Source organism: Nanorana parkeri, unplaced genomic scaffold (assembly GCF_000935625.1).
Source record: "Nanorana parkeri isolate BGI_ZX_2015 unplaced genomic scaffold, ASM93562v1 scaffold1789, whole genome shotgun sequence".
Taxonomy (NCBI): domain Eukaryota; kingdom Metazoa; phylum Chordata; class Amphibia; order Anura; family Dicroglossidae; genus Nanorana; species Nanorana parkeri.
This window is the reverse complement of record NW_017308057.1, coordinates 147,943-166,943: the sequence shown is the minus strand read 5'-3', so window position 1 is coordinate 166,943 and position 19,001 is coordinate 147,943. Positions and strand designations below refer to the sequence as shown.

Genomic DNA, 19,001 nt, shown 5'->3' with positions numbered 1-19,001 from the left:
GCACAAAATTGTCTTGCCCTTAAATATTTTCTGTTTATTTTATATTGTGAGGTATATTTTTCAACAAAGATATCTGTACAGAAACTTTCAAATATAAGAAGCAAAAATCAAATTGATATAAAATCAGACACCTTCACAAATCTAAGTATGTTATTATGAAACAAGTATATTTCACAAAACATTTCATTTCTTTAATTCAGATAGATTTGTCTATTCCCTACCGATATCTTTTATTTCAAAATTATTTGAAGAAAGCAGTCAGGCCCATATTAGAACAAATGCTTTTGTCCATGTTGTCTATATCAGCCAACCAGGAGTTAGGTTCATGCACAACGTTTTTGCTCCGCTTGATATAACACAGTTGAGTTCTGTAATGTTCTGTAAAAGTAATGTGATTATAGACATAAGACGTCCTAAATTAACCATTACCTGTTATTGCCAATCAAAAGTTAAACATTATAATATAGTTTTATTTTATTTGACACCATGCATGTGTGTGACACTGGACTTCATAGCAAATAACCAGAAGCTCCTGCTCCCAGGGCATCATGTTCACTAAGTCTACATTACCTTTTTCTTATACGGCTGACTGGGTATTCATGCTAAGAGGAGTCCATTACTTTCCTCCATGTGGAAAATACAGGAAACTGACGGGAATCTTTTGTTTCCATGTGCATCATATATACTTAATTTAGATTTCTTTTCTGTAAAATCAATTTATTCCACAGGGTGTTTGTAGGAATTTAGAAGCCCATACATAGTCTCATTAATCAGCAAATTAGGTTGCTATAGAACGAATATGCTAACAACCATCCTGTATATGGGGCATCACTAAATAGCTAAGTAATTGAATATTCATTTACAAAGGGAAAAACTAAGATGTTGCTGCATGAAAACCACATCTACTGATTTTTGCAATTCTCATACAACTGATTTTATTGTCCAATACCCTAACCAGTGTCTATACTCCAGACCAATCAGATTAGGTCTGGTCCTTACTGAGAATGGCAAACTCTGTCAGAGATCAATCCACCTAGGCCTAAAATGGGTTAGATAGAAGAGTAACCAGCCATGTAATATGAAAAATAGAGACATTTATTGAAGAAGATATAAGAAACATTGTACATAGGATAATGACACCCCAATCTCCTTGAAAGTAGGCACCTCACACAGTTTTCCCAGCATCTTTTCCACTGTTAAAAACACTCTGCAAAATTCTTTGTTGGAATCCCCATCAGCTGTCTCGTATTTTCCCGAGTCTCAATGATGGTCTGAAATCTCTTCCCTTTCAAAGGTGATTTAAGTTTTGGGAAAAGGCAGAAGTCGCAGGGAGCCAAATCTGGGCTGTAGGGGGGCTGAGTCACCTGGTGATTTGATGTTTCGCCAAACAACTCTGCACGAGACGTGATGCATGAGCGGGCACGTTGTCATTATAAAGCTGACAAACTCCAGTTGCCCATAGCTGCAGCCTTTTTTGCCGTAATGCATCTCTCAACCGACAAAAAGAGGTAGTAGTACTCCTCATAAATTGGAGGAGCATACTCGTGATGGACAACACCTTCCCAATCAAAAAACACAGTTAACATAGTCTTGATCTTGCTGAGACTTTGCTGTGTCTTCTTCGGGCATGGAGAGCCAGGCGACTTCCATTGGGATGACCAGGCATTTGTTTCCAAACTATAGCCGTAGACCCACGATTCATCTCCGGTTATGACCTTCTTGAGGAAATCTGCTTCATTGGTAGTGGTTTGCAGCAAGTCATTGGCAACCGCAGCACGATGCTCCTTCTGTTCTGGTAGCAGAAACAATGGCAAGATGCAGATTCATTGCTCTACTCGCTCAGTCATTTTGAATGCGACAGCCACACAGTACACATCTTCACTCAATGGCATCTAGCGCCACCACTGACTAGTACAGTGAAGTCTTCATTGTTCTCGCATGCGCATTACAGTCCACTCTCCTTGGCTGCCAGATTAAATTGATGTTGCGCAAATCGTTCTCGTTATATTAACAATGGCTGGACTTTTTCCGGACAGACCTTGTACATATACTGTAGGCAACGAACACCCATATGTACAGATGATGTTGAATTGATTACGTAACTTAAAGATCTTGGCATACATTTGCACAATCGCTTATGCTGAGAGCACACTCTGCTCCAACCGTATTTCAAGAATACAATGGAAATGATAAAAATCCATTTCAGAAATTAATTTTTCTTCAGAGATCAGCTGACCAAGGAGGCTTACTGAAATAATTTGAATGTAATGCATTTTATGAGAAGATTGTGGAAGTTTTGGAAACTCTGTAACCAAGGCAGGAAAATAGAACAGAATAGAATAGGAAGAACAGGAAGAAAGTAACAAAAAACCCTCTTTTCACATTTACTGTTTTAGTGCAGTGTAAAATCCTTGATCAAGTTTTTATTGCTGTCTGTGTGGCTGTTGGGGGGATGTTTTGTGTCCATGTTGTAACAGTAGCCATCGTAAGGGGACAGAGGTTTGTACCCTTCTCCACTCTAACCTACCCCTCTAAGTTTGAAAGCTTCTGTGTTTGACAAAATATAGCAAGGATGTGATTGCATGCACTTTAAGAAATCTGGGGCTTATAGAATATAAGGAAGTCTGCACAAAACAAAACAGTTCTTGGTAAATATTCATTTCAGACACAGGTTATGCTTAAACTATTTTTTAATTATAACTGTTTCCATAAGTAATTAAAAGACTCATCAGTTAAATAGATGACAAAACAAGGAGTATCCCACATCTCCACCTACTAGAACCAGCTTTGACATATCATGTATACCACGCCTGTCATAAAGTTCTCAGCCACATGTATAAAATCACAAATTAATGTGACATTACAAATTTGCAAGGGATTAATATAAAAGCAAATTGCAAGAGGAGCCAGTACAGTTCAGTCAAGAGTATATGCTGGTTAAGCATTAGCATTATTTATTCCTTACATCCTTAAAGCTGAACTCCAAGTTGGAAAAACAATTCCCACCACAGTGGGGCCACTGCAAGGGTTAAATGCTTGTTAAAGAGGAACTTTATCCATATCTTCGAAGAAAAAAAGGCATCCTTAGAAATGTTTAGTAATGACAATCTACAAACAGATGCGTCTGTATAAGTGCAAGCTTTTTATTTTTTGCACACCTTATTTTTCTTTTCTTCCCCATTCAGGAACAAGGAACACTTTTGCTAGTATCCATAATAAAAGGTGTAAGTGGATGTTTTCCTAACCGGATGGAAGCTTTAAAAACTAAGGCAATAACATACACTTAGTAATTACCAACTATTTGCCCAACCTTGCTGGGATGATGAAATGACTGAAAATATTTATGTAGGGAGATGCTCCCTAACATCCCTACTTTTTTTGTGACTATAACTGCAGTCCTAGAACTAAGTCACACTAGAGCCCTTAAATTATATGGTAGTTGTGTGCTCCTAGATTTGAATTCCACCCTGAGTGGAGGCAATGTAAAGAGAATTTAGAAAAGTCTCCCACTCAGATCTTCTGCTTTACCCAGGTGCTACAATGAGAAAGCAGATGTAAAATGCCAAGAGAGGGTCATCTGACGTGATCCGCACACCTGCTCCAGGTTTACTTTATTTTAACTCACATGACCAAAAGACTAGATATATAAGAAGAATCACAGTTTGGCTGATCCTCCCTTCAGCAGAGGTCTTGTGACCAAATGTCTAAACGTTTGGTTATGCTGATAGCACTAGAGATGTATGAATCAGCATTAATCTATTAAGTATTTCAGGTCTTTTATTGTTTATTTAGCAATCCCAACAAGACATAGCTCCAACTTAACATTTCATTATATTCTTAATAAAACACCTAATATTTAATAGTTTCAAACACGTTATTAAAAAGTCCTGCTGGAACGTCCTGCTGAAAATACTTTTTAAAATGTACTTGTACTTTAAATAAAATCAAGTTCAGATAAGATAATCAACCTTACGGTGCCAGATCATAACCATGTCCTTGAGCTGGCCATACACCAAGCAAATTTCAGTCGGTTCTTGATGAACTGGCCAAAATTCACTCAGTGGGTGGTCCTGCTAGCAGTCTTCCGCTCCGACATCCTTTGATCAAAGAATCGAAGGAGGTGGGCTGAAAATTCTCAGTTGAACAGTGACTGCAGTCACTGCTCGGGTATTCTCACAGTGGCACACTCTCTACTATAAACATTTAAAGGAGAACTATGAGGTGAGTGCTTTTCACTCATCTCATAGTTCTAGCCGACCTGTGACAATGAGACTGTCACAGGTCGGCTCAGTAGATCGGGAGGTGAGCGAACACATGCCGGTGTTCGCTCAGTTCCCGATCCTGTCACTGCTCTCTGCCGTGACAGGGGAGGGGATGGAGCTGTAGCTCGCGGTATACTGAGCTTACGGTGACGGGAGGACGCTAGTTTGTGTCCTCCCGTTACCCTAAGGAGAACTATGGGGAAAAGCCCCAACCCCATCGTTCTCCTTTAATAGCCCAGTGGGAGATTCATCCTTCCATGCTGTTTAGTGTAGATGGAGGAATCTGTTAGATTTTATTTTGATTTTTGTATTCAGTTTTATAAAATGTTCTTAACGTCACATAGTGCAAAATTCCTTCCATCTGCTGAAGCTGTGACAAGGTACTGTCATTTTTCCTATGGTGTTTTAACTTACATTTAAATGGTAAAGCAAATGGTAAAGCAACAAGAGATGATGGTGATGATCTGGTCAGCAAAGAACATAAGCGGCTAGTGGATGATTCAACAGCAGCATCAACCCATAACCATATATGCCGATCAGCCATAACACTATGACCACTGGCAGAAGTAAATATCATTGTATTGATTATCTCATTACAATGAGAGGGACATATTAGGCAGCAAGTGAACATTTTATTTCTAAAGTTGATGTGTTGACGAGCAACTATAAAACTGCAGCTCTTGTGAGATGTTCCTGGTCTGCAGTGGTCAGGACCAACCAAAAGTGGTCCAAAGAAGGAAAACCGGTGAACTGGCGACAGGGACATGGGCGGCCAAGGCTCAGTAATGCACATGTAGAGAGACGACTGGTCCGTGTTGTCCATTCCAATAGAAGAGCTACTGAAGCTCTGATTGTTTAAAAAGTTAATGCTTGTTCCGATATAAGGGTGTCTGAACAGTACATCGCAATTTGTTGTGTATAGAGATATATAGCCACAGATCGGTCAGGGCGCCCATGCTGACCTGTTTCCACTACCAAACGTGCCTACAATGAGCACTTGAGCATCAGAACTGGACCACGGAGCGATGGTCTGGTCTGATGAATCATGTTTTCTTTTACACAAAGGAGATGGCACCAGGATGTACTATGGGAAGAAGGCAAGAAATGGTATTTCCTGATGACAGTGATGTGTTACCGAGTTTGATGTGTTGACTTGGCTTCCAAATTCTCCAGATCTCAATCCAATCGAGCATTTATGTAATGTGCTGGAAAAACAAGTCCAATCCAAGGAGGCCCAACCTTGCAACTTACAGGATTTAAAGGATTTGCTACTGATGGCTTAGTGCCAGATACCACAGCACATCTTCAGAGGTGTTGTGGAGTCCATGCCCCGATGGTTCAGGACTGTTCTGGCGGCATAAGGGGGACCTACTCAATATTAGGCAGGTGGTGTTAATGTTATGGCTGGCTGATCGGTTTATATACACAAGTGTGTGGCATGTGTGTGTGGCGTGTGTGTGTGCGTGTGTGTGTATGTATATATTAGTTTTGAATGGATGGATCCTTTAAAGCAAATTGAAATATATCATGCTCACTCGCACTTGACATCTGATTCTACAAAAATGTAATATCCAGTGATTTTTAACCTCTAATTATTATAGTGTACTTAAGCAACTCTATAAATAAATCGCCTTCAAGGACACCGTGCAAATATGCAAAAAAGGTGTCATTACAATGCCTCCCTTCCTGCAATCAGGTTGCTTATGTAATTTCAACATCAATTATATCTGACTATTTTCAGCAACAAGCCGCTGTCTGCAAGCCTCACCCATCAACTTTCATCAACACTATCCTGCTCTATTTTGGTTGTGTAGAACATATTAGGGTGACTTGAGTGCTGACAAGGCAATGCACATGAACACATCACACAAGTGGCGATTATACATGCAGATATCCCATTTTACTTGAATTCTTGTCTTTGCTGAAATACAAACAGGCGCCTGTAAAATAGCATATTAAACAAACTTGAAAGATAATGTACAAAGCAGAGTTAAGCCAAAAGGAACCAAATACTTAATGCATATCTAAACCCAAAAATTCTATAATTCAGCTTACTAGTCCTTAGATGAGGTGGCTAACACTTCAGATAACACTGTAAGATAACAGTTCAGATTGGGCTCATAAGAAAGCGACAAGGACACTGCATTTCTGGCAGCTTTCTGTACTTGCTGAAAATGCTCTTAGGCTGAATTAGAAAACTAGTGCAGCCACCACATGTAAACAATGATAAGCTGAAAAATATCTTACATTTTTTATTAGGGTTTAGTTATCTTATAAAGAGAATCTGTCACCAAAAAGACTAAATAAGCTGTATGCTATTAAGATAAATGAACATGATTCAGCCAAGCCTGTCGAACAAGTTAAAGGGGTTCTAAAGCCTCCTGTTTTTTTGCCTATATCTACTGCTGACAAGCAGTAGATAGGCAAAAGTAAAAAAAACAAAAAACGCTTAAACAGCGGTTCAGACTGATCTCATTATTGCTGCGCGCTCCCGCGGCGAGAGTCTGGAACTGTTCGTGCGGCCGCAAAGGATCTTGGGGCGGGCGCATGCGCAGTTCGGATTCTCGGCCGGGAGACGAGCAGAGACGCAAGGTAAGTCTATGGACGCGTGTAGCCGCCTGCAGACACTGCTGGTTCGGAAGAGCCTGTAAGCAGAGAGGAGTCAGCGCTGGATCGGAGAGCCGCTGCACCGCTGGAGGGACAGATGAAAACATCAGGAAAGAAGAGGAAGATCTGATTAAGATACATCATTTAAGGTAAGTGCTGACATTAACATGGGCGGGAGGGAATTTTTTTTTATCCTTTAATGTCATTTTAATGCTAATGTTGAATTCTAAATGCAACATGGGCTTAGAGGTTTCGATAATTATTTGCAGCGTTCATGCAATGGGCAGTGTCCAGTCCAGGGTGCATCACTCCATACAGATAAGTCTCTGAATTTGCACACAAACAATATGTTACTAAATATAAAGGACACAACATCTGAAACCATGCATCTTTCTAAAACCAGCTGTCCGCAGCAAGGACACATTTTGCCAGCAGAAGTGGACAGAAGGCAATCTATTGGTGCTCCTGAAATGGCATCTGGTTGGGATTCCCCGAGGAGGGAGTATAGCATTGCCGTGCAGGGTCAGGCAGATTGTATAGCCTTTCATGTATTTCTCAGTGACAATACAAATACTGCTGGCTACCATTTGTCATTTGCACACACTGCTACATTCAGGCAATCCTTTTTCTAAAGGACAAAAAGAGTATTTTAGGAACAGATCGTGTGAAATATCAAAGAGAGGGGGATCAGCATGAGGATGGCTACATCAAGTAATTGGGAGCACAAGCCTGACCTGTGCTATCAATAGGTACATGTATGTAAACTGCAGGGTGCAATCTACACGGTTTTAATATCATTTGCTGCGGCTTTGTCATTTGTAACTTTTGAGGGGATTATTATTCCCATGAGGCTCCCCTGCCCTGCTCTGTGTTTATCCTTCAGGGCATATTTTACTCTCCATTTCTTGTTTTAATAGGCTAAATGTGTCCATAAACATGTTATATTACCTGTCAGAGCCACGCATAAGTGCCATTTTTTTATGGTTTCTAATAATTTCAGCATGAAAGACCCTCTAACAAATGGGTGGTCACCTTGCAAGCATCATAGATTTAAAGTCCAAGACATTCTTTTCCGCAAAAGCTAGTGATGGTACTTCATTAAAGCTCGTCTATAGGAAGAAATCCTATAAGGACATTAGGGATTGCCATAGACAGGCAGACTTACGTGAGATTTTAACTCACCCTGTATTGTGTGACTGAAACACCAGTGCATACACAGCCATGACAGAAGCACTTACACTCTTCTTACCTCTTCTCAACTGAAGACAGGAAAATCCTAATTGCACTCATTTTTACCCTCCAGAAAGGGATATAACATAATTTTTGCCTGATGATGCCTGAACCAGGAGCATGATGTGCAAAACTAGATGTTCAAAGTCTCTCTAAAGGTGGCCATACCATTAATTACTTTACAACCATTGCAAGACCTTAGTCTTGCAATGGTTGTAAAGTAATTAAAAAAACGTACGATCTGCCCATCTTGGACAGGCAGATCGTACTTGCAAACATCGCAAGCCCGCCCCCCCTGAGTGCATGCGTTCGGCAGTTGTCTCTCGATCATGTTAAAAACAGACAAAAATCGTACGATTCTCGGCTGGTTTTCCAACATGCTCGAAATACAAAAGTCGTGCGACCGTACAGTAGGAACGGTCGCACGCCTTCCATACACTGCACGATTCTCGTACGATCGCGGGATTTCCCGCGATTCTCGTACGAGAATTGTGCAGTGTTTGGGCACCTTTAGACCAAGAGGGGTACAATCTTTAACTTCTCTACATCCTATGAGCCACGTTCTTTATACTGCAGTTTTTATGAATGTACTAGATTGCAGTTCTGAATTAACAAAAATGTCAGATAAATTAAATAGTCATTTGCAGAGCTATGTATCTCCTATGCACTAGCTTTACTGGCTGTTTTGCAATTTTCAGCAGATATGATATATGCATACATGCCTATGACAGATAACATAAATTGTAACAAACATCCAGCTATCCTGATGCTGGCTGTAAACGTTGTTTAAAGCATTCTATAAGCAGTAAGCAAGCTTACTGCTCAATGAAAGCAACCATGCAGATCTTTGACAACAGGAACAATTCCATTATTTAATGTATGCTTGTTTGTTCTTTTTAAAGCTGACTTTTACATGCTAACAGGGAAGTGGAAAAAAAAGGAATCCAAATAAGTATTTGTATATGATTAGACAACAAGCTTGTTATACAAATATGCTTGTTATATGATTAGACAACAAGCATATTTATAACACTTTCATTATCTTTTTAACATGATTGGACAACTGAGCATAATTATAATGATTTCATTATCTTTTTTAAATGATTGGACAACTAAGCATATTCATAATGCTTTCATTATCTTTTTAAAATACTTTTCTACCAAGTTTATAGTCCATTCCAAAATCTTGCAAAATCTATTTCGAAACAGGGCAAATCCTATCCGGGATCTCTCCTGCCTCCCGGTGTTTAATTCCGGTGCCTGCACATCATGTTGAGGCTCCATGTCCACACCCCCTTCTGATGATGTGTCGCCATCTTCGCACATGCACATCTCCGAAAAAGCAACTCATGGTCCACAAGGCATTCAGCTACACATAGATCAGGTGACAAAGAAAAAAAAATGACTCCGAGGTCTTGTAAGATTTTGCAAAATTTCACAAGATCTCGCGACAATTTTCTTTCTTTTTTTTGTATGAACAAGATCTCGTTTCTGTTTCGATTCTATGCCAATGTGCATCGCTTTGGAACATATGTCATTTTTGCCCAGGGAAAGCAGGAAGTGACTGTTCTGAAAGTGTAAGTTCACCTGTAATCAATAGGTTACTATTATTTAGCACAGATAGAGGGATACAATGGTAGATTAAAGGGTACAGGTCCACTTTAAGTGCATTATTAGCAATATGTTCTACATGGTTATGCTAGCCAAATTATTCTTACATTTATTATGCACCTGTTGTCTGCTGCTTTTTTTTTGGGTTTTGAGATATGCAGAAAATTAATAGTCAGAAAGGTAATTAAAACCTTTTTATTAAACTGAAGTACCTTGAGTGTTGGCCAAAATAGTTCATAGCCCCTTTCAACTATTTATACCAAATACAGGTGAAACTCGAATAATTAGAATACAGTGCAAAAGTAATTGCAGTAATTGCTGCAAAAGGGGCCCAAACCAAGTACTGAGTACATATGCATGCTTGTACTTTTCAGAGGCCGATATTGTTCTATGTACAATCCTTGTTTTATTGATTGCATGTAATATTCTCATTTTCTGAGATTGTGGATTTGGGGTTCTTGGGGTTTTCATGAGCTGTAGGCCATAATCATCACAATTATGACAAATCACGGCTTGAATTATCTTGCTTTGCATGTAATGAGTCTATCTCATATATTAGTTTCACCTTTTAAGTTGGATTAGTGAAATAAATGAACTTTGCACGATATTCTAATTATTCGAGTTTCACCTGAACTGCATATTCATTTTAAAAAAAAATAGAATATATATATATATATATTATTATTTTTTTTTTACTTTACTGTTGGGGGCTTCAGGGAAATATTAGGGGTCTAAACAGCTCCCTGATATTTCCCTTTTTTAAATAGAAAAAGAGATTGAGGACACAGAGTCCTAAATCTCCTTTTCTGTAATCCCTGTTACAAATGAACAGGAAGCCTCTATACTGAGTGTTCCTGTTCATTCATAACTTGTGGAGATAGTATGTTTACCATGTCCACAATCATGAATGAACAGGAAGTGATGTAGATCACTTCCCATTCATCCACAATTGGGGACACAGTAAACATACTATGTCCTCATTTATTTACAAACACTCAGCGATCACTGACTGCTTGTACGCGCTCTCCATCCTGAATTTGCTGTCACAGGAGGCTGAGCGAGCGGTGTGGGGAGGAAAGCTCAGCCTCCTGTGACAGCACTCACAGCTGTCACCAACCACACACCGCTCTCCTGATCTGTCACAGGAGGCCAAGCGGTGCGGGAGGAGAGAGACACCGGACGCTCACATCGATTTCCTCCCCCACACCGCTCGGCCTCCTGTGACCGTTTCTCTCCTCCCCACTGGATGCTGCGCTGTGTCAGAGGGGACAGGCAGAGAAACCAGGGATGCACCGCAATTTCAGCCAAAAGATGGTACTTTCAGCATTTTGCCAAAAGTGCAATTTTAGACCGATATGTTTCGGTGGCTGAAATTTCAGTGCATCCCTAGTAAATTTGCACTTACCTTCTGTCTCAGTGACAGGATGAATAGAGGGGGAAATCTCCCCAGCTGGGGCTCAGACCACAATATAAATTTGAAAGAGGGTCTGACACTTCTCTATGCTAACCAAAACTACAAACAAAATTGCCTCTGCACAAACTTTAATCTTGGTTACTGAAGAGTAAACACAGCTTCTTAACCCCTTAAGGACCCTTTTGCTGCCAAGGCATTTTTATTGTTTTTTGCACACATTATAATCCACATTTTAGGCCTGAAAATTACTTAAAACCCCCAAACATTATATATTTTCTGAAAGCAAAGACCCTGTAGAATAAAATGGTGGCAGTTGCAATTTTTTTTTAATGCACTATATCGGCGCAGCTTATTTTTAAACCCCAAATTTTTGTAAAAAATGCAAGTTAAGTTAAATTGAGTGCCCCAGAACACAATACCCATTTTTTCTAAAATATAAAATATGAGGTTACAATAAGTAAATAGATACTGATTATGCCCAGGTAAAAAATTGTGTGCATCCGTGAACCTGTAAAAAAATTCAGTACCTCAAAAGGTCTATAGACAACACTTTAAAAGATCCTACAGGTCATCAGTACGCGGAAATGTTGGCCCTAGATCTGGCTCCAGAATCGCTTCTATTGTAAAGCCAGCAGCCGGCTCTACAAATGTAAACAGGGTACGCCGGGAGTCTGTTAAAAAAAACCTTAAGGACCAATGACGGAATAATTCCGTCAAGGGTCTTTGGGGTGTTAAAGAGAAACTTTACCCATATCTTTAAAACAACAACAAAAGCACCTTTAGAAATGTTTAGTAATGACAATCTACAAACATATACTTATAGATCAGGGGTGCCCATTAGGTCAATCGCGATCTACCAGTCGATCGCAAAGCAAGCACTGGTAGTTTGCGATCGGCTCACTGACCTGAGCTCCCTCTCACAGTGCTAGTGCGGCTGAATGTGTAACACGCTGCAGACGGGAAGGGGCGGGACACCTCTCCCCATCTGCAACGTCGGGCACATTCGGCCACACTATCACCAGTGCGGGGAGGGGCACCCAGTCTGTAGCGTCGGGACACACTAGCACCGCAGGAGGACAGGACAAGAACCGGGAAGCTGCTGCAGAGAGAGAGAAGAGAGAGAGAGAAGAGAGAGAGAGAGCGAGAGAGAGAGGCAGTAGTCCCAGTAAAGTGATTTTGAAATAAAGGTGTTTTTTCATTGGTAGATCTCATTAAGCTCATCATTTGAAAAGTAGATCTCAAAGTTAATTTAATTAAAGTTAATTAAAGTCAAAATCTGGTGATGGCATAGATGGTAACAGGATACATAAGACCTGGAAAACACAATCAGAAGCATGAGGGGTATGATCATACAGCCAAGGGAGAGGACGAATGAGGGATACTTACCTTTTCCAGATGTTTTCAGGTTGATCACGAGACACATAGGATCCTCTTCCTTTTTGTATCTTCTCCAGTGGTGGATGGTCCTCAAATATGCAGAGAGCATGCTGATATAATGATGCTGGCTGTCATTCAAATATGAAGACTGAGGACATCTAATGGCAGAGAGGAATTACTGCAGGAGACGGTGCCAGAGATTTGTGCTTTTTTTTATTGTTTTAAAAAGCACCTGGGAAAAAGCACTTTATTTAAAAGAAAACGATATGAGTTGAGCTTTGGCACTTCAGGCTTGTGAACGGCAACACTACAGAAGCTGCTGAAAAAGAACTGACTCCATTATTAATAGCCTGCACTAGCACTGTAACCACCACCAACGCCACTTCCTACAGCTAATATGCAAGCAGTCTCCCCCCCCCACACACACACTGTATGGGGGGGTACACTCCGATGTAAAAGGGGGGATTCTAAGATGAAAGGGGGGCTCTGATGTGAAAGAGAGAGCTTCTAATGCAAAGGGGGCTCCTGAAGTGAACTATGGTGTGAAAGGACTCTGATGAGAAGGGCATTCCTATAGTAAAAGGAGTAGCTTCTAATGTGAAAGGGGACTCATCTTTTTTTGTTTTGTTTTTGCATGGGTTCCCTCTTGAAATCCATACTAGATCCTTGTCTAGTATAAGGGTCTGGGGATGGATTTTGGGAGGACCCCACATCGTTGGTTAAATTTTTACATTTTCATTTTTTACATTTTAGATGGAGGTGTCTTGAGATTTTGCATACTTTTTAAGGGTGCCAAAACTGGAAAACAAAAAGGTTGAGAACATTGCTCCAGGGTACTCCATTTCAATTTCTACCAAGAAAACACTGGCTACTCCCTTGTTTAGCTATAATAATTTGGTTGTGCCTTAACATTCATGTCTATACAGGAAAGAAAGGCTCAGAGCTCTCAAACCACATACCTGACCCAAATTCCATATGTGTATGGAGCTCTGTGTTCTGTCATGTCTGGAATTCAGCTTAATATGCAGAAGTATTTATTTATTCAATTTCCACAAGACAATGTCAGAGGGGTTCTGGAAATCACTCTAATATAATCATATAATTTTATGGGCTTAGCTAAACATGTCCATGCATTGAGCAATTTATACCACATGAATAATTGATTGCATGCATACTATGGTGTGCATGATACAAATCTGTATGCTAAACCTTCAACTCACAATGCTACATGTCAGGATTCACAAGTGTAGGGTCTAAAACTAAGGAATTAAACATTCTTAATAACACAAGTAGGAATATACGTTATATAAAAAAGAGGTCCTCCTTTATGAAGCTGGAGGAATGGAAGACGCTGAAGCATTGCTCAAACTATTCATTTTGATGTGGGTTAGCATTAGTCAATGTTGTGATCTTCTCAGGTATGCCCCAGCATCAGCTATGGCTTGAAAAGCAAGCATGTATCATTTCTACAGCAAAATTCTTTTTAATGTAAATAAAAAAACTCCAGTGGAGCAAACCAAGTATAGCCCCATGCACAATTAAGTCAGAATACGTACTTCTAGATGTGTCTGGAGCTCATTTCTGAACGCATCTGAAAGCATGTAATGCTTTTCTATGGCAAGTAAGAGATGAATCTGGGAAGTAACCTGCAGGGTAGATGAATCTGGGAAGTAAAAAGTATGTTTACTTCCCAGATCAATTTCTCCTGCGTCAAACACTTGGAGGCCCAAGTGCAGGAGACCTAATTATTATGGAAAGCAGATGGAACCTGTATTGTAATTAAAACTGAAGTCTATGCAAACAAACCACTAGATGCTCAGATACAATACTCATATGAAAGGGGTTTTACCTGCGAAAGCATTTGTATTTTTTTGCCACCCATCTTGAGATTCTCTACCGTGGTAAGAAAATATAGCTTAGACACCTTCCTGCTTTCAACCTGTGATTGGGCAGTGTATAACAAAAGCAGACTGATAAGCTTATCCACATTTTATTTGTTAGTATATTTCCATTCAGCACATCTGATTAGCCCCTACTGCTGCTCCACCCAATCTGAGTGCTGCCGTACAAGAAATTACACGAGGCTGACATTGGAACACATTCAGGTACTTACACTGGTTGCATTTAGAAATATTTACTAATCTTTAATGAATACACATAATTAGTATTGTACATGTATCTGCAAGGAGTTCAGCTTGAAAGTGTAGCTATACCCCCACTGAAGTACCTAAAAGACATAGGAGGCCAGTGAGTGTTTTTCCCCACTTGCTCTACCTAAATTTGAAGTATGTGTATGACCTTCTTATGGTCATATTACTACCAGCAGGTACAGTGGAATAAAGTGACCTCTTCACTGACCAACTTATTGTATAATAGTACTTAAAAGCAAATCTTCAGGCTATTTGTTTATCTTTTAAATGTCCCCCGGGTGTTAAAAAAACAAAACAACAGCTTATACCTCTTTTTGGCTACAAAATGTCCTCAGTCCTCTGGGTTGAATGATGCCCAGTACTAACCCAACCTGTAAGAATAGGGAATGACTGCGAGTCTGTGGTCCCCAAAACAAGGTGTCTTGAAATCATAGTAAATTGATGCAGAGTGGTGCCAATGTCATCACGTCAGTGCTGTTCACTGCATTTTGTAGGACCACCCATCACTGGGAAATGGCCGAAGAGGACCTGTGAGTCATGTGGCTGCCCAAAAGACATTAAAAAGTACGAAAAATAAAAAGCATAAAATACCATTGTGGGGACCTCAAAATAGGGTTTTCTGAAGTGGGAGAGCCCACTGCCTGGAGCTGATAACAGAATATAGATAATTCCAAAAGAAAAGTCAAACCATTGTAACTGTCCATACAGAGAAGTGTTTTTCATATAATATAGTCAACGATTAACAGGAGAGACCTTATCTGTTAAAAACACCATTCAACACAAAATGTCAACTTCTTAATTCTCATTTATATAACAGTCCTTTACTTAAAGAACACATAACACTAATGTGTTTCCAAATGGAACAGATGCTTCCTTCAAGAACACTTTGGCAGCACTGATAGTGTTTCAATCCCAAACTATTTTATGGCAATCCCAATGATGTACATGAAGATAACATTTAAGAGTTAACAAAGGTGCTGGAGGAAAAGGGTGGGAAGAGGAAACAAGTGTGTTCAGCCTTCCAGGAAGTACTGAGAACATTGAGGAGCTGCTGCCAAGTCCCCTGCCCTTGTGACGGTGACGTCACAAACACTCACTGACTAAGCAAAATGCCAACAAATGCTAAATTATTGACAAATGAACAGTAATACAAGAGACAGAAGAGAAATAGAAAAGAAAGTTACGCTATATTTATTTTAAAACTGTTATAGCATCATTTAGACCACAAACCAAACCATAAAAATGTTTTATATACACATGTATGCATATTTCGATGTTTAGGGTTGCTTCAGATCCCATTTTCCTTAAGAAAAAACAACTTTATATAGCAGCTTTGTTTTAAATAGCATGTAAATGAAGGAAAAAAAAGGAGCTGGACTGCTCAGAAGAACACACAACCTAGATTGTTCTGTAAGCTAGTCCAAAGTGAAGTGCATAGCAAAGGTTTGCTAGATATATAAAGCAAAACCTTAAAAAAGAACCTGTCACTTGTGAAACAAAATTGTAGTATTGTAGAGCAGAGTGAAATGACAAAGAAATTACATTTTAAATAACTGCAGTGAAAACTAGCTGCATCATATTTGTTTATGTAATGAGGAAAATAACATGCCAATGTCAGCAATGTATTACAATGGAGTGTAGCGGAGAGATAATCATCTCTTGGGAAAGAACATAAGGGTTCTGTTTGCAGATTTTCTTAACCCAGATCTGAGCCAACAGGCAGCCACTCCTGACACATCAAGGGCATGTTATTTCACCTGACTGCTTCTAAGTGGTGCAGTGATTACATGGCAAGTGAATCATGATTGAGGACAGTCTCCCAAAACCTATGCCGGCAGAACAAGACCCCCTACAAAAAGATGTGAACATATTTACCCAAACACACATGGATGTAAAAATGACTTGTCAATTATAGAATTATAGTGTCTCTATCCTGGCCTGTATATCATACTGACTCCACAATTTGCTTACAGAAAAAAAAATACCATTCGATAGTCCCAATATCGTTGGCTCCACCATAAGCTAACTGGTTACAGTAACAACACTGAGGTTTGTGTATTCAGTACTATTGGTGTAGGTTTGTGCATAGCAGACAATCACCGGTCCAACAGCCACTTTTTTAGCACAGTGCCTAAAATAAGTGTAAGTAATTACTGTTTAGGAAACACCTTGCTTTTCCTTGACAAAGAAGTCCAAGATAATATTTTACAATACACACAATCCATACAGTCAGTGGTGTATTTTGGTTTTGTGCTGCCCTAGGCACCCCCATCAATCTCAATTTGCCCCACCCCATCCTGTTTTGGACATGTTGCGCAACCTGTCAGTTACTGGATAAAGCACACATGGAGTCTCAAGAGAGCTGTACGGGGGTCTTAGGTGAGCTGTGCAGGTTTTATGGTGGGCTGTGCAGGGTCTAAGGAGGACTGTGCAGGGTCTAAGGAGGACTGTGCATAGCCCCTTTCACTGCAGCTCGATGTGCCATCAGTACCAACAGGATACATTGCAGTCCCCAGCCTGCTTCTGGGACATCTCGCCATCGGTTCACATGCTATGGCCAGCCCCAAGCCACCCGCTGCTTCTCCTCCACCTCCTGTACAAAGCCAGCCGGACCGCATCTCACTGGGCAGCTCTCTAATTAGGCAGCAGCTCTTAGGGCCTTGCATCCGCCTAGTTTGCCTAATTAGGCAGCCACCGCTGCCTGATTCTGTGCCACCCAGCCTTGGTCCACTGGGCAAGTGCCCAGAATGCCCAAAGGCAAGTCCTTCCCTGTCCACCTCATTGATTTGGGGCAGTGTTTTCTGCCGCCCCCCTGGAAAGTGCCTAGTTTGCCTTGCAGTAGATACACCCCTGCATACAGTATTATCCATGTACAACAGCCTTGGCTATCTTTAAGAGCTCCTGACTCAAATTACTTCCATTGTTTTGTTTTATGATCTTTATATGAGGGATTTTGTTTTAATAAAAGTAAATTGTAGGGTGTTTTAACAGCATAATATTGTTGTCTTCTGGTAGAGTTCAATAAGAGCAGTTCAAGAAGCAATGTTGATGTGCAAATCTGGTGCAGTAACACATAACAGCCAATTGGATTTTACTGTGAATCAGTTTAGAGTAGTCTGAACAGTGAATTATGGGCTATAGTAAAAATGTACAAAAAACTGAACTGCAAGTTGCCTAAAAGAAATGTAAAATATGCATTTAATATTTTATTGAACTTTCTAGGAAACACTGCAGTGTTCCAGAACGGATAATGGATCTGCATTGTTTCAGTTCCCAAAGCCGGTCAAGTTTACAGATTATAATTTCAGAAGACAAAGATCGGGAACATGAGGATGCTGCAAAACTCATGCTGCGTGTTTAATTAGTACAGTCCCTGCTGAAAGGAAGCGAGAAGAGAAATCTCAAGCATCCGCTAGTTTTTTATGCATGCAAAATGTGACAGCTACATCTACTCGAGTTCCCTAATAACTTGAGCCTCGTATCCTGGGAAAAAAAACAATTTCTGGATGGGTGCAGATAAGCACTACTGGCTGCAAATGTGATTTATTTCACTTATCTAACAGGCTCTTAACACTGACCTGAAAGGCTGGAACAAGGTTACAGGAAAGATTTCACAGCAGTGTTATTATTTGTATGCATTATTACCATATCTCATAAAATTGCTGCACACTGCTATAAGGTGGGTCAAATACCATGTTTCGTGAAGCAACATGAAAACATCCAAAGAAACATAAGGTTCTGCCCATCAACATGTAATTTGGATTTAGAAACTGCTACAATTTATGTAAATTGGCATTACTATTATTGGGAAGTGTCCCTTATTTTGCTATTATAGATATGTGAAATCTGTCTTCTCAAAATTATAGATTTTGTTCATTCATACCATTTGTGTTGCAGTAACATGCACAATACTGCAATGCATTGTAATGCATGCTACATGCATTGGTGCACTGTGCTCCAAAGCAACCCAACACATCACACCTGGGTTGCAGGGCACTGCAACAGATGGCAATGCACTACCATGTGTTTATTGCACTACATCTGAATAAATACTGCAGATAGGTCTTCCTGCCTGGATTTTAGTCGTCAATGATGTTGTGTTACTTATATTAAGAGCTAGTTGTATGGTTTTTCCCAGTGGCCACTACTTTTACCTGCAACATTTGCTTGTTTTACTTGTCCTAACCTGGCTTAAAGTACTGTAACAATGTGTAAATAAGATTTTCTGCCATACCTGCTATGCCTAATAATAAATTGGCTCTGTGTTTGTGTATATATATATATATATATATACACATACATACACACACACAGTGTATGTATATATATATATATATATATATGTATATA

The 19,001-nt window shown here is 39.9% G+C and overlaps 1 protein-coding gene across 1 annotated transcript in view; it reads right to left on the bottom strand.

The window, feature by feature from the left end:
• RAPGEF5 (Rap guanine nucleotide exchange factor 5) overlaps positions 1–19,001 on the bottom strand; it is a 235,506-nt gene that overhangs the window by 69,311 nt on the left and 147,194 nt on the right. The gene's annotated exons all lie outside the window — the stretch shown is intronic.